This window comes from Temnothorax nylanderi, unplaced genomic scaffold (assembly GCF_030848795.1).
Source record: "Temnothorax nylanderi isolate EJ_2023f unplaced genomic scaffold, tnyl_v1.0 TNYL_tig0556_pilon, whole genome shotgun sequence".
NCBI classification, from domain to species: Eukaryota; Metazoa; Arthropoda; class Insecta; order Hymenoptera; family Formicidae; genus Temnothorax; species Temnothorax nylanderi.
The window spans coordinates 1-15,827 of record NW_027249618.1 but is presented as its reverse complement, the minus strand read 5'-3'; the positions used below and the strand labels follow the sequence as shown (position 1 = coordinate 15,827).

The 15,827-nt window shown below is 33.6% G+C and overlaps 1 pseudogene; it reads left to right on the top strand.

The window, feature by feature from the left end:
• The first annotated feature begins 4,774 nt into the window (after positions 1–4,774).
• On the top strand, positions 4,775–8,748 carry LOC139783895 (uncharacterized; annotated as a pseudogene).
• Positions 8,749–15,827: the final 7,079 nt, after the last annotated feature.

Genomic DNA, 15,827 nt, shown 5'->3' with positions numbered 1-15,827 from the left:
CCTAACCGAGTAAGTAAGGAAACGATGAAAGGTCGGTAGTTGTCAGGAAGACCAATCGTAATCATTCTTCAGAAGAATGGAATAGCTGTGATTGACCGGCCTAAGAACTACCGATGTTATAAAACCCGATTAACGGTGCCGTGTAAACGGAGTCATTGAGTCTTGTTACACGGCGGCCGTTAATCGGGTTTAGTAACATCCATAGTTATAACTACCGATGTAAAATGTCGTATAAACGCTAGTTACACCCGGTTTTATAACAGCAGTTGTTATTACTCTACATATCCCTTCGTGTAAACGAGCATACGTTATAAGAAGTTACAAGTACAGATGTTACTAAACCCGATTAACGGCGCCGTGTAACAGCGGTCAATGACTGTGTTTACATGACACCGTTAATCGGGTTTTATAACATCGGTAGTTGTCAGGAAGACCAATCGTAATCATTCTTCAGAAGAATGGAATAGCTGTGATTGACCGGCCTAAGAACTACCGATGTTATAAAACCCGATTAACGGTGCCGTGTAAACGGAGTCTGTGTGACGATTCGACCATTGGTTTTGGTCCGATTAATCGTCAAGACGTTAATAATCTTTGATATATATATATATATATATATATATATATATATATATAAGCATCTCATTTTTAAACAATTTAAATTAAATTAAATTATTAAAAATATATTACCTCAGCCAGGGTTCGAACCTGGAGCCCTATTCTTGAAAAATATCGCATACGATATGTCATGAATATCACACTCTGCAACCAATAGCACACTTGCAAAGTGTGATTTTCTAGTGACATTCCTAAAATATCGTATGCGATATTTGTCGAGAATAGAGCCCCTGGAACCTTCCTCATTCCGTGACGGGTGTCGTACCAATTCGACCACTGCACTGAGGCATGTGGTAATATTTACCCAGTCGGCATGTAATATTTCAGAAACATTTCTGCAAAATTCCATTTGAAATACTACACATCAATATTTCAGAAATATTTCACGACCGTTTCTACATCATTTCGGCAATGTTTCAATGTCCGCAATTATTTCAAATGCAACCTTGCTGAAAGATTTCGGCAATATTTCGGTGATAACTGAAATATTTCTGAAATATATCTACGAAATATTGCAGAAACACTTCAGAGATATTTCAAATACATTTTACACTGAGAAAAATGTTTTGTATTAGCAAACAAAATTTTGTTACTGACGCAAAAACTATTTGTTGATATGTGAAAAATGAAATATTCTGTTACGGTCACCCATCCAAGTAGTATACCGGCGCCTTGTTGCTTAACATCGATGATCGAACAGGGTAGTGCAATGGTGATCCCCTGACTCTGACGCTACTTTCTTTCTTATACTTGCTTATTTTGGTGAGCATAAAGCTATCGCATAACAAATATTAACAATACAGATATACGAATAAATCTTTTTTGCCAGTCAGCGTCGAATATTATTTTATATTAAATATTATTAAATATTTTATATTTTATATTAAAAATGCCATATGAAAAAATTTGGAATATCAGAAAATTCTTAATAAAAGAGAAAAAATGCAATAAAATGCAATAATTATATAATAAATTATATAATAAATATTATATATAAATTTAATTTATAAGTTCTAAAGTCTGTCAGCAACTTTTCGGAAATATTACAAATGCAATGTTGTATGTGAAACATTAAAAAATATAACGCGTGCAATTTAAACGTAATAATAGCTATAGTTTTATCATGTATCAGAAATGTTTCTAAACCATTACATCTGCAATATTTCTTCTGCAATATTGTAGAAATTCACTGCCTGCAATTCAATTTTTCATTACCTACGCAATCTTTCAGAAATTTTTCAGAAATATTTTAAATGCATCAATGTTGCGTTTGATATGTTACAGAAATATTATTCGTGCAATGCAAACGTAATATTACTTTTATAACGTTTCAGAAATATTGCATCTGCTATATTTTTTTACAATATTACAGAAACTTACAAATATTGTAAACAACTTTCTGAAAGATTTCAGAAATATTGTTAATGCAATATTATAAAAAACATGATGCAAGTACATTTCTGAAATATTTCAGATGCATAGTTATTACAAATAAAGGGCCAATTCCTTTTAGTGACACAAGTCGACACAAACATCGTTCTATCCTTCTTGGCATTCAATGAATAACAAAGACAGAACGACACTTGTGTCGACTTGTGTCACTAAAAGGAATTGGCCTAAAATGTTAACGAAATATTTCTGCACCATTTCCGAATATTTCAATATTTCAGCAACATAACATGCCGAGTGGGTATCGCAATAACCTGTATTAGAACAATAATAATAGAAGATGGAAACACCAAAATTTTTAACTTTTATTCGGTTGGGGCACCATAAAAAATATTTCTAGAAACCGGTATGTCGTAAATTGGACCTATTTTTGCCGTCAATAAGACTGGTACGTAGGTTAGTGACGCGCTTTAAACACTTAAATACTTTTAAAGCGCGTCACTAACCTACATAGGTTAGTTGACGCGCTTTAAACACTTAAATACTTTTAAAGCGCGTCACTAACCTACGTACCGTCTTGCAACAACGATTGACAAAAGATGACTGATATAATATGAGCATAAACACGCCAAATAGACCGAATACTACAGAATGTAAATAATCAAGGTCAGAAGCTAGTATGTATATATATAAACGAGCTTGTAAAGCACGCCACGAACCCATGTGGCACCTCGTTTCGCGTGGAAAGTGTATGCGTGAACTATTTCGACATATATATTAGTTATTTATGCCTTCCAATACTCAAAATAGCTGCTATATTTTCCAAACTTTTTTAAGGTTTGATTATTTTGTATTCGTGCGCGTATATTTTGAAAAAGGCTTCCTCTAACTAACAGATTACTACTTACGCAGTGCTACTAATCTACAAAAATTAAATTGTGTCGCCTAGGGGTTTTCGTTAGTACCAACATTATCCCCTCTATTTTTATGGAAAATGTCGCCTAAAGGTGCGATTTCACGATGACGCTCGACGCTGGATTCGAGCGTCAAATCTGGTCACGTGATAGATTTCAGCCAATCCAGTGGTTAGGTTATATTTCGCGTCCCTCTGAATCTAATCACGTGACCAGATTTGACGCTCGACGCTGGATTCGAGCGTCAAATCTGGTCACGTTATAGATTCAGAGGGACGCGAAATATAACCTAACCACTGGATTGGCTGAAATGAGCGTCGAGTGTCAAAGCTAAACACAGTTTAGCTTTTTGACGCTCGAATCCAGCGTCGAGCGTCATCGTGAAATCGCACCTTAAGGGCCGATATCACAGTCTCCGATTAACGTGATCCTCCGATTAAACTCACTCTGCATCTCTTTCTAACTGTCTTTTCGTCTCTTTCTAGGGGGACAGTTAGAAAGAGATGGAGAGTGAGTTTAATCAGAGAATCACGTTAATCGGAGACTGTGATATCGGCCCTAACTCCAGGGAGTCCTTGACTGGCCTAGTTTACACCGATCTCTTGATACGCGTATCAAATAGTGGGTCTGTTTTCTATTGCTGAACTGGCTGCACTAGTTCAGAGTTTATCTTTTTCCTTCCAATGTGGAGTAAAAAAGAAAAACTCTGAACTATAGTGCAGCCAGTTCAGTAACAGAAAACAGACTCAGTATATTTGAGCTGATCAGCCAATAATCAAACTAATTTACTTATTTACTATTTAAAGCCTTGTGTACACGATACTAGAAATCGGTCCGAGTTTTGGTTTAAGCCAATGAAACTGCTGCTTTTCTGTAAGAGCTGCAAGTTGATTGGCTTAAACCGAAACTTGGACCGATTTCTAGTATCGTGTACACAAGGCTTAATACGCGTATCAAGTGATCGGTGTAAACTAGGCCAGTACATTTCGCGCATGCGCAGCACAGTAACCTGCGCAGTACATTAACCTTATTAACTGAACTTATTTTGCTATTTTGCAAATAACTCAGAAATTTATTAATTCACACACGTTACACTGGTATATTCGTAAATCACAAACGATTTCCTATTAATTACAGTTATCAGTGACCCAAAATCTGTTTGTTACTAAAAAGTGTCGGCTGACATTATGGCCAAAATAAAATTGTTAATTACAAACAAACTAATTGGTCACAAACGTTAAAAACTGACTCACAATCAATCACAAACGATTTAGAAACGAAATACACTTATACTACGTTTACGCGAGCGATACTTCTGTAGTAACTTACGATAATTCCTTCGCGTAAACGGGATTTTCCTTCGCGTAAACGGGATTTTGTAGTAACTTACGATAATTTACTCCACGTAAACGGGTGAATTATCATAAGTTACTACAGAAGTAACGCTCGCGTAAACGTAGTATTAGGCCGGTATTCATAGTCGGTTCTTATATTTTAGACCATCTTAAGTACAATCTTAAGATGTCATTAACCAATCACAGAGCCGTATTAGCATCTTAAGATGTTAGGGCCAAAGCACATAACATGGCGTAGCGATATACGACGGTCGTAGTCCTCGACCTGACAAATCAAGATACGCCAAAGCTTGTGCGTTACTTACGTCCACGACTACGATTGTCACATGTGCTTTGGCCCTTACTTAAGACGGTCTTGAAATAAGATCTGATTATGAATACCGGCCTTAGAAAAATAAAAAATTATCAAATTTAGTAATTTCTGTCGGCTAGTTTCATAGAGGTGACGGTGGCGGTGGCGGCGGCGGTGGCGGTGGCGGTGGCGGTGGCGGCGGTGACGGTGGCGGCGGTGGCGGCGGCGGTGGCGGTGGCGGTGGCGGTGGCGGTGGTTTTGCGTGTTTACCGTTCCTGTAGTGAGTGTCACGCAATTGAAAGCCTTCTCTCTCTCCTTCTGCGATTCTTCGGTGGTCGTAATCGGTTTACCGCGGGAAAAACGATGTCGGGATACCGTAAGGTAAACTATTATGAATTGTGTCGACTGTGTACCAGCAGTGAGGGTAACAAGATGAATATTTTTCGCGATGAAGGACGCAGACGACAATTGCAAACGAAAATACAGACGTATCTACCGATACAGGTGAGCATTCATGCTCAACTCGCGACACAAGCTATTTTCAATCCTTTTGTAATAATGCGGTCACTTAACCCTATTTGTCAATTCGACTTGTCATGAGCAAGACAAAAATAAAAAAAAATGTCTGAAAAATCTATAAAGAATATTTGTGTCAGATGTATATTAAGACTCTAAAGAATATACTCTGACACTTGGCGAGAATACTTTTGAAAATCTATGAGAACAATAAAATAACATATTTTTTAATCATGAGACCGCATTGTTAATATTTGAAATACGATTATGTTATTATATTCTTATTTTTCATGACAACATTATACGTTCGTTTATTTATATGTATGTATCATGAAAAGAATGGTTAAAGGAAGTTTTGTTAAGATTTAGGATAATAAAGCATAGATTATGATATTATGATATATATCTGCCTAGTCGATACAAAGCATCAGTTACATTACACCTATGTTATAATCTTACACTCAACAATGTAAATGTACATGCACACAGTACACAGTATGTATGTACATACATACAATGTACATACAATGTATACAGTAATAACATATGTTATATATTACGTTAATGTTGTGTACAAAATTATAATATAGATGTAATGTAACTGATATGCTTTGTGTTGACTGAGTGTACATACATTTGTATTACATCTGTATATGTTTCCTGTAGTGGATATAACAAAATAGAAGTTTAACAGGTTTACGAAAATAACTTAAAATAAAGCAGATACTTCTAATTTATTTTTATCTTGTTACTAATATTTAAGTCTTAGAAGATTTATAAGGTTTTTATTTTTTATGTAGAATATAGAATATAGAAACAATCAATATAAACAGGTCAACATATATATAGGATAGGTTATAGTATATCCTTAAGATCAAATCATAAATTTTATATAGACTTTTACTATTACTGACACAACTTTTACATCTTTTTCTAGAACATTAAAATATTGTTTACATTTATACTATTTAGATTCAGAAATTTAACTTTCTTTGTTATTGATTCAGTCTATTTTAACATATTGAAAAAGAAATATATATATATATTTTTATACAAGTTATCAAAATAATATAAACTGTAACTATTTAACAGATTTATTTATTTATTTATTCATTCATTTCTGGCACATGATTGATATATATGACAATAAATTAATATTTAATTTTATGATCTAATTGTCATAAAAGAAGAATTAAAATAGAATAAATTACCACATATTAAAATAAATAAATTTTAAATTATAATTATTTGTATTTCTTAAAGGTTATGGAGGAGGATTCATTACCAAAAATTGTATGCCACGAATGTGTCAAGAAGCTAGAGAGTTTTATAGAGTTCCGAGAAACTGTGGTCAATGCTGAGGGTATGTTGGAGTCTTATTTTACCTCGCTTCGTTTTTCTGAGGAATTTCTGAAAGAAGGAAAAGTTTATGTAAAGAATATCGAAAAGGAAAGACCGTCCACACCAGAGGATGATGTTCTAAAGTCAATGGATAAAGTGCCAACACCAGTGGGAGGCCAAATAATGAATAATCAACAATTAGCAGATCAAACACAGCATCAACAACCTGTTGTAGTTAGCAATATAAATACTTCTAATATACAAATTATCAGTGGTGTGCAAGCAAGGGTACAGCAATACAAATGTGCTATGCAGGTTTGCAATTAATAAATAATACTTTTATATTAAGTATAACAACGTTTTTGTTAAATATATTCTACATATATTTATTAGTTTATTTATTTGCATCAAAAGTAATCCAATATTTTTTGGGTTCAGATGCAACCAGGCGGTATGGCAGCGGCTGTCGTTGAAGCTACAGCAGAGACTCATTACAGTTACCAACAACAAACTTCTCAAGTATCATCGCATCAATCAAATGAAGCGCAAAATCAAATCAGTGACCAGCAAAATCAATCTCCCGCAATTCAGCAGCAAACTCAGAGCCAAATACAGAATCACAGCCAAATAAATCAGCAAGCACAATCCCAAAGAGCAATTTCTCAACAATTGAGTCAATCAGCACAATTATCTCAACAACAGAATCAAAGCCAAGTCAGTCAACAGGTACAAGGACAATCACAGATATCACAGCAGCTTCAACAATTACAAAGGCAACAACGTGAATTTGAAAAGCAGCATAGACAACTTCAACTTGAAAAACAGCAAGTACAAATTATAACACAGCAAGAATTTTCAGTAAAACAAGAGACGCCAGTTGTACATCAAAATAATAATATAGTTCTCAAAACTGAAACGGATATGGAACCGAATCAACAAATCATACAAAAAATACAATCCGAGGCCCAAAAAGATGAATCTCCTAACCCAAATGTACAAACTTATACTACAGTACAAGCAACGCCAGAAGTATTTTTAAATTTGGGTTTCAAAGAGAATCCATTAATGACAGTTCGAAATGACAAAGATTTTAAAGAATTTGCAAAAACATCATCTGATGACGGAATCTCTCGTAATTCAATCGAACAGATCAGAGAATTTCTGAGGCTTAGGTCAGGATCAGAGCCAACATCTTTAATCACTGTGAATCCTCAAGGACAAGCTGCAAGGAATGCTATTTGCCGTGACCTGTGGTAAAAACTTCCTTCATTCAACCAAATGAGCAATCATAATTGTAATGTTGAGACACTTATGAGTGAACCATCGAATACTGGAAGTAAAGATGATCCTTTGCAAACTAATGTTAATGCCTTCAGTTGTGACATTTGTAGTAAGCCATTCAAACGAAAAGAACATCTCTTTCAACATCGAAAATTACATACCGGTGAGCGACCGTATGTGTGTACGACATGTGCAAAAGCTTTCAGTCGTAAGGAACACTTGGTTAGACATTCAGTATCTCATACCGGACAGAAAATGCACGAATGTGAATTGTGTGGCAAAGTTTTTTCACGTAAGGATAATCTACATAAACATAGAAAACGCATGGTGTATCTGGTCCTTACATTTGCGAAACTTGTGGGAAGTCATTTGTTGTAAAACATTATTACGTGATGCATTTAACTACTCATGCAGTCCACTGTCATGGATGGTATAAATTGCCCAGATCCATTGCCATATAAATGCGATATATGCCATAAAGCGTTTTCAGTAAAACAATATCTTACTACACATAGACTTAGACACAGATCAAAAAATAATAATAATTCTGCACAAATAGTTTAAACGTGCAACAATCAAATGCCACGAATAATGTGAATGTAGTGACAAATAACGTTAGCAGTACTGGAAATTTAAATAATGGACAATCTAGCAATGAGTCAACTGTTGAAATGCAAAGCGTTATTGAACAGAACGAACAAGCTAACGGATCATTTGCTAACGCTCAGTATCATACTAATATGCAAGAATTTCAATGAGATAAGGAAAAGCGTGTCTATTACGTTCTCTTGCCAAATGGTAACAATCATAAGATCGTGGTTGTATAAGCAAGAGAAACTTTATGACGCGCTAAAATATTTTTTATATGGTTTTGTTCTTGAACGAATGTGGTGTTTGTATTTTAATACTACAGGATGAGAATCAAAGTGGTTTTGACAACTTAGATATTTTGATGTATACACATCGGACAGAGAGTAGATCTGTTGAATACTTTAAGAGTTCGCTGGGCTTGACAATGTAAATATATTTGCCAACAAAACATTAGCTATATGGAATGCATATTGTAGTTTTTAAATGAATGCTTATTCATATCCAATATTTCAAAAATATATGTTATTAATACTTGTATATAATACCCATGGTATACAGGTATATTAATACTTATATGCAGCCTTCTGTATACGAGTACATTCAACTTCAATACAGTAAAAGAATAGAAAATAATTCTGCAAAATGCAATATGTCTACATTATACATCAAAATCACAAATTGGTTTGAACTTATGAATCTTGTTAATGTAACAAGATTATTGTAATCAATTCATGAGTAACATATAATGAAGTAAATTAAGATTTATATTTATTGATGTATTATATGAATATAACGGACTAATACACAGATATTAAGTAATAAAATTTAACATCAAAATAAAATCGAAATGTATAAGAATTTGAAAAAAGTTATCTCCAAGGACTGTATCTCTTTTACAAATTTTTCAATAACAAACTGCTTGTTACAGTTGCATTTTCTGTACTTATTGTACTGTATATGAAATAGAATGTATATATTTTTATGCTTTGAAAAAAAAGAAAAGAAATATATCTAGAAAATTTAATTAAAGTAAATACACAAAATTTCGTAACATTTGAAGGTAATAATATCTGAAACGTCGAAAAAAGTAAAATTTACCATTTCTGATCAACGATTAATAAAGTAATATTTTTGATATCGTATTAGTTTAATATGGATCATCAATTTCATCAGCACAATTTTATATATGACACCTCAACTGAATTGCGATTTTGATGTCTAGCATTGGCGTTTTAGAAATTAAGTTTTAATATTCTTTTGTGATACCCACATACAGGGTGTCTCAGGTTTTTTCCATACAAAGTTTAGTATTATGTTGTATGAGCAAAAGAAAAAAATTTATATAAACATAGGTCTCAAAATGCTTTATTAGAAAGTCACAGTAAAAGTTTAGAATTTTGTATTGAAGAAATAATAATGGTCTTGTCATAGATAAGTGACACGTATACATAAGTGATATGCCGTTCGATGATATTTATCTTCTCTTCTTCTAGCTGTACTTAGGGTCCGAACAGACGAGACACTTTGTAGCGCTTCTCTATAGGTTTACAATGTGTCTCGTATGTCCGTGCCCTTTGAAATAGTTGAAGATGATCATAAAACCTTGTATAAATATTAGAGCAGTACCTTGCATTATCCCAAAATGCCGTGAGTTTTCACAAACGAAGAATATTTGGATAGTCATTTGGTATTCGGTTTATGTGCAGGGAATGCAAGGACTTCTGTTAGACAATATCAATAAAGATTCTTTAACAGAAAATGCCGTATCACACAGTCTTTATCAATGTTCATTTGCAATTACGCTGGGTTTAAATTCCTGGGGTGATAAATTTTTAATATATCGATGTATAGCTTGTATTGATATTGGCAGATGATACTTTGAAATGTAAACTTAAGTGAAATTTAAGTATAGAATATAGAGTATAGAATATACGAACACCAACACCTTGTTACGGCTCAACGCCCATTTTTCTTCGATTGGTTTAAGTGAAATTGTTTCTTACACATTTATATCGTACTTTTGCTATAACTTTCTAATATAACATTTTGGGACCTATATTTTTATATAACATTTTTTTTCTTATTTCTGCTCATAGAACATAAAAGCCTGAGACATCCTATATATTCGAGAACATGATCATATTGTTATGGTCGTGAGATTGTTTCAGTTTCTGACAAAATTGTCATAGATGCTTTATTTATGACATATAAAGAACTTTTGATCTGAAAACTAAGATTTAAATAATATTAGCTAACTATGATACGTTATATGTTCAATTTTCAAGCATATATATTGTTATGTGTTAAAAGTTCTTGATTAAAACTGCTGTGTATGAAGCCTATATCTGTTAGATTACAGTAATTGCAACCATCTCTGACTATTTAAAAAAATTTTTTTTAGAATATAATTTTAGAGATATGATTTTTTTGTATACTTACAATTAGTATATAAAGTAAAAAGTCAGACCAAAGAAATTATGTTATGTTTATATATAGGGGAGACCGGGGGGGGGGGGGCAAACTCGACACGATTTTTTTCAAACGCAATTTTCAACAATTAATTAAAATTTTCAAGCAAATTTAATGGTACACATTTAAAGAGTGTTCCTTCAGGTACAAAATTGCTTAAGGAGTTTTGCTGTACGTCGCTTAGTTTTGCCCCCAGGAAAGGAAAAATGACCGTAAAGACAAATTTTTAAATGAAAAATGCCGGGGCAAACTCGACACTTTGCCTGATCGACACAATTTGATCTGGAACTAATTTTTTATTATCTGAAACTAAACATACATTGTTTATCGTGTATTTAGAAAGTACAAAAATTTCGAATTAAGTAAAACAATCATTGGAAATAATGAGAACAAAAATTGTTAAACATTCAATTATTTTCATCTAAACTCATGTCTGAAAAACAATTTATACAAGTAAATTCGCGATTAGATGTGCGCACACATTTGTCATAGGCCATATAGCTGCATGACAAGCATTGTTTGTTATTGGGAGCCGATAAAACGGCATGGTGTCGACTTTGCCCTGAACGTCGTTTTTCACTTTTGTCACTCCAAAAATATAAAAATTTTGAAAATATGCAAAAACTATTATCGGATTCGTATAAAGCATCGAATTTCCCATCAAAATCATTTACCGGTAGATTCGCAAGAGTAAAGCTCGATGAAAGAGTAGAAATTTTCGAGAGATCAGAAAAACTACTTTTTACTATCAAAAACGCTTATATCGCTCTAAAAATTACACCATAACTCAGAATGTCACCAAATTTCGTTGATAATACTGGCACATAAAGACGCATTTACAGTAGGAAAGGCAAGTTTCTACGATAGATTTAAATTGGTAAAAAGCCTAGTGTCAAGTTTGCCCCGGTCCGGTCGGAGGGGAATAGATTTTGAGCCCGCGCAAAGCGCGGGCGAAAAATCTAGTACATATATATATACATATAGGGTGTCCCTGAACTCAGTACCAAAACTGGTACAGCGACTGTAAAATATGAAAACAAGTCGAAAATGTCTAATAAACATATGTTCGAATCCGAACGTTTTCGGATTAGGGTATTGAAGTTGCTTTCGTAAGAAAATTGAAGTAAATAAGTAAATTGAAGTAAATGTTGTTTAAGGGGAGAGCCTCATGTAACCAGTCAAAAAAATTGAAAAAATTTTTATTGCATAAATCAGTATAATATCTCTAGAATATGTTCCCAAAGTTCCAGAGCAAAATTCGAACTTGAAATAGGCGATTTTATACCTGAGCGTTACGCAAGTAAAGCGTGCGCTCCGAGAACTTGAAACTTTAAACGCGTTTTTCTCAAAACCATGTTTTTCAAATTGGTGTGCAAGATTACTCATAAACTATTCAACCAATCGACTTGCTTTTTGGCATGCATGCAGATAACTAAATACCATTGTATGTAAACCTCCTTGTTTAGTCATTTTATCAAATAAAATAATTTTTACTGCATAATTAAAGCCAAAATTTTTCCGTAAAAATCGAATTTTTTTTAGTCCTGTTATTTTTTCAGTTTTGCATTTTTACTGAACAAAAAGGTTTACCGACAATGGTAACTTATAATAAAAGTAAAAAAATTTTGTATTTTTGTTTCAATGATGAATTGCAGGCGCAATGCTGCACACCAATTGTGAAGTCCGGCGCCGCGGCCTTTGAGAATAGGCTTTGTTGCTACTTATAAATAAAGAATTTTGCAATGAAAAAATATTTTTTTACATCTACAAATGTTGCTAAAACCATTACCCAAGTTTCAATAAGTTTCATTTTAATGTCTCTTTAAAAAAAATTCCACAAAATTGCCTTGTTTTCAGCGTTTTACATGAGGCTCCTCCCTTAATGTTCTTTAATCTTGTTAAACTTTTACAAAAGCGAAGGCCGAACTTCCTCGATGTCGATAATGTCAACATTTCTATTCCTGTTTTTTCTATATCTGTCCTTGTTTAACTATAGTAATTTGTCCTTGTTCGATCGCTGCGCCATCTTTCGCTACACGCAATACTGCTTATCCTATCAACCTGCATGTGCTTTTGCACAAATAGTAGCGAAAGCTCAAACTTTTTTGTTACGTTTTTAATTTTAGTTTTTCATGTACGGTATTCTTGTTTACATTATACGAATGGCGCGTGTATCTTATTTTGTATGTATATACAAACTGTACAACTCCTGTATTAAGCAAACGTTTACGGTAGGTGACAGCTCAAAAATATATTTTTTTATTTTTTCCGATTTTGTCTTGAAATCAACACTCGCGCGATGTGTTTTCGTGCATATTTCAATTGTGTACAAATTGTTTTAAGTTCTGTGCAGTCTACTCAAAGTTGGAGCTCTCTCTGCAATTGTCGGTAATTTGGGTCAGTTTAGGATCTCCTTAACATCCACTCCTGGACATAGGCCTCTTCCATTTCCATTTCATGGTAATTGAAGGTTTTTGGCATTAAAACGCCACGCTTGCCAGACGTGTTGGCGAGTACCTGTGCTAACTAAAAGTCACCACGCTTATCGAGCGGGTTGGTGACTTTTTCCTGAGGTACATCATAGCGGTCACGGCTATGAGTGGACCAACTGCTTAACGTCTCTTTCTGAAAGACGGAGCCCAGTTTTCCCATCTAGAGGTTACCTCTATCCGTCAGATAGGGGTGCGGCATTTTTACTGAGAAATTCTCAGTGGCCTAGCGGGATTCGAATTCGGTTCTCCGGATTACGAATCTGGCGCTCTACCCACTAGACCAGCCGTCACCATTAAATAACTACACTTTTTAGCACGAATTAATAAAAAAATACACTTTCTAGCACGAATTAATAAATTGTTTCAAGCTTTTTGAAAAATATATGTTTAGAGTTTTGCGGATGAGACATCAGCAGCATTAAGTGTCAATTATTATAGTTATTATATGTCTGAATCATGGAGGAATTTTTGAGCACCTTTGTAAAGCTTGAAATAGAATAAAGAACATTAAACAAAATTTATTTCAATTTATATATGTTATCTTACGAAAGCAACTTCAATACCTTATAACTTCCATTTGGATTCGGACATACGTTTTTTGTTTCCCGGAGGAAAAATGTCTCGCGCATCTCGGGGGCCGGCCACACCGGAGTATGTGGGGCTTGCACCCACCAAAACTCCTCTCCCTAAACACAGCACAGGGGAACTATAGTCACGACACACGGATATACGACGAGGCACTACATCACGTGTCGAACATATGTTTATTAGACATTTTCGACTTGTTTTATGTGCTAGAGCTGTTTACCAGTTTTAGCACTAAGGGCGGTTGTTCCAACTATTGGTAAACTAACTAATAGTTAAATCATAAGTCTATCCTTGTTTAATTTGAAGAAAAAAACAAAAAAAACAATATGATTTAACTATTAGTTAGTTTACCAACAGGTTGAAACAATCGGCCCTAAGTGTAGGAATACTGTATATAAAGGGTGAACCGTTTATAATCTCAATGACAATATCTCATAAAATATGCATCCAAATATGAAAAAATGATTTAGACACAAACTTGTTTGAAAATAAAGGAGACATAAGATGGCATTATTCGTTTCATCATAGATGGCTCTAATATAGGTCAAACAAAGATGAACTTTATTATTTTAAATAGAAACCCGCATTTTTCATTGCATTATCTTTTCTGCTAATTAAATTGAACAACTTTTGTCCGAAACATTTTTTTATTTGCCTAATACTTTATAAGATATTCAAGGAAAACTTGGCAACTTTTTCAATATTCAGCATATAATATCTCAATAATTGTTTGCCAGAGAGAAAAGTGGTACAGGACTCTGTGACTTAATTTAGTCTGAAGAATATGCTGTTGCAGTAGTACCCCAACTTTTTTATTACTTGTATATACACGAAAGCTTCAAGGTGTATACACAAGTGTTTAAAAAAGTTAGGGTACTATTGCAACAGCATATTCTTCAGACCAAATTAAGTCAAAGAGTCTTGTACCACTTTTTTTTGTGGCAAACAATTATTGAGATATTACATGCTATTATTGAGATATTATATGCTAAATATTGAAAAAGTTGCTAAGTTTTCCTTGAATATCTTATTAAGTATTAGGCAAATAAAAAATGTTTCGGACAAAAGTTGTTCTATTTAATTAGCAGAAAAAAAGATGATACAATGAAAAATAGGGGTTTTATTTAAAATAATAAAGTTGATTTTGTTTGACCTATATTAGAGCCATCTATGATGAAACGAATAGTAGGGTTGTGTGGGGTGATGTGCAACACTTTTTTTTGTTGCCGGAAAACAATCCAAAAATCAAATTCTTGAATATATCATGGCTGTATAATGTAGAGGAAAGAAAATACTAAAATTCTGGTGTGATTAGATTTTCAAAATTTTAAATTTTTCCTAAAAATTTTCGAGTTTCAAAAACGTCTGTTTTAGCATTTTCAATTTTCTTGGGGTGATGTGCAACACAGGTAAAATTAAGGTAAAAAAAGCATGAATATCGACATCAATCGACTCGTAAATGTTAAATTTGGGCTTCTTAAATACAAATTAATCGAAATCTGGTGAACAAAAAATTTCACTGTGTTGTAATCGACCTGAAAAAAAAAAAATCATTTTTTATTTGATTTCTTATTTATTTATCGCTTAAAAATTAATATAATGAAAGGAAAAAAAAAACGCAAAAAAACTTATTTTTCATCATCTGAATCGCAGTTGTCACAAGTAAAATAGTTGCGACCTTGCATGTCGAAACATTCAGATCATGTTGAACATCACCCCAAACACGCTATTTGCGCGGACTGGCGTGACACCAACACAATGTAAGGAAATCACAAAATCGCTTTGGATTATCAAAAAGCACTGAAAAACTAACAATAAAAAATATTTACCTATAAGATGACTAAAACCAATTCACGAAATCACTATAAATGTGAAAAGCAAAAAATACATTCAGCTCGAGAAATTTAACTCGCTTTTCGTACAGCAAACCAGGGTGCGTGCTATCTCGCGAGTTATTTATCTAAAACAAGGTACTGACACA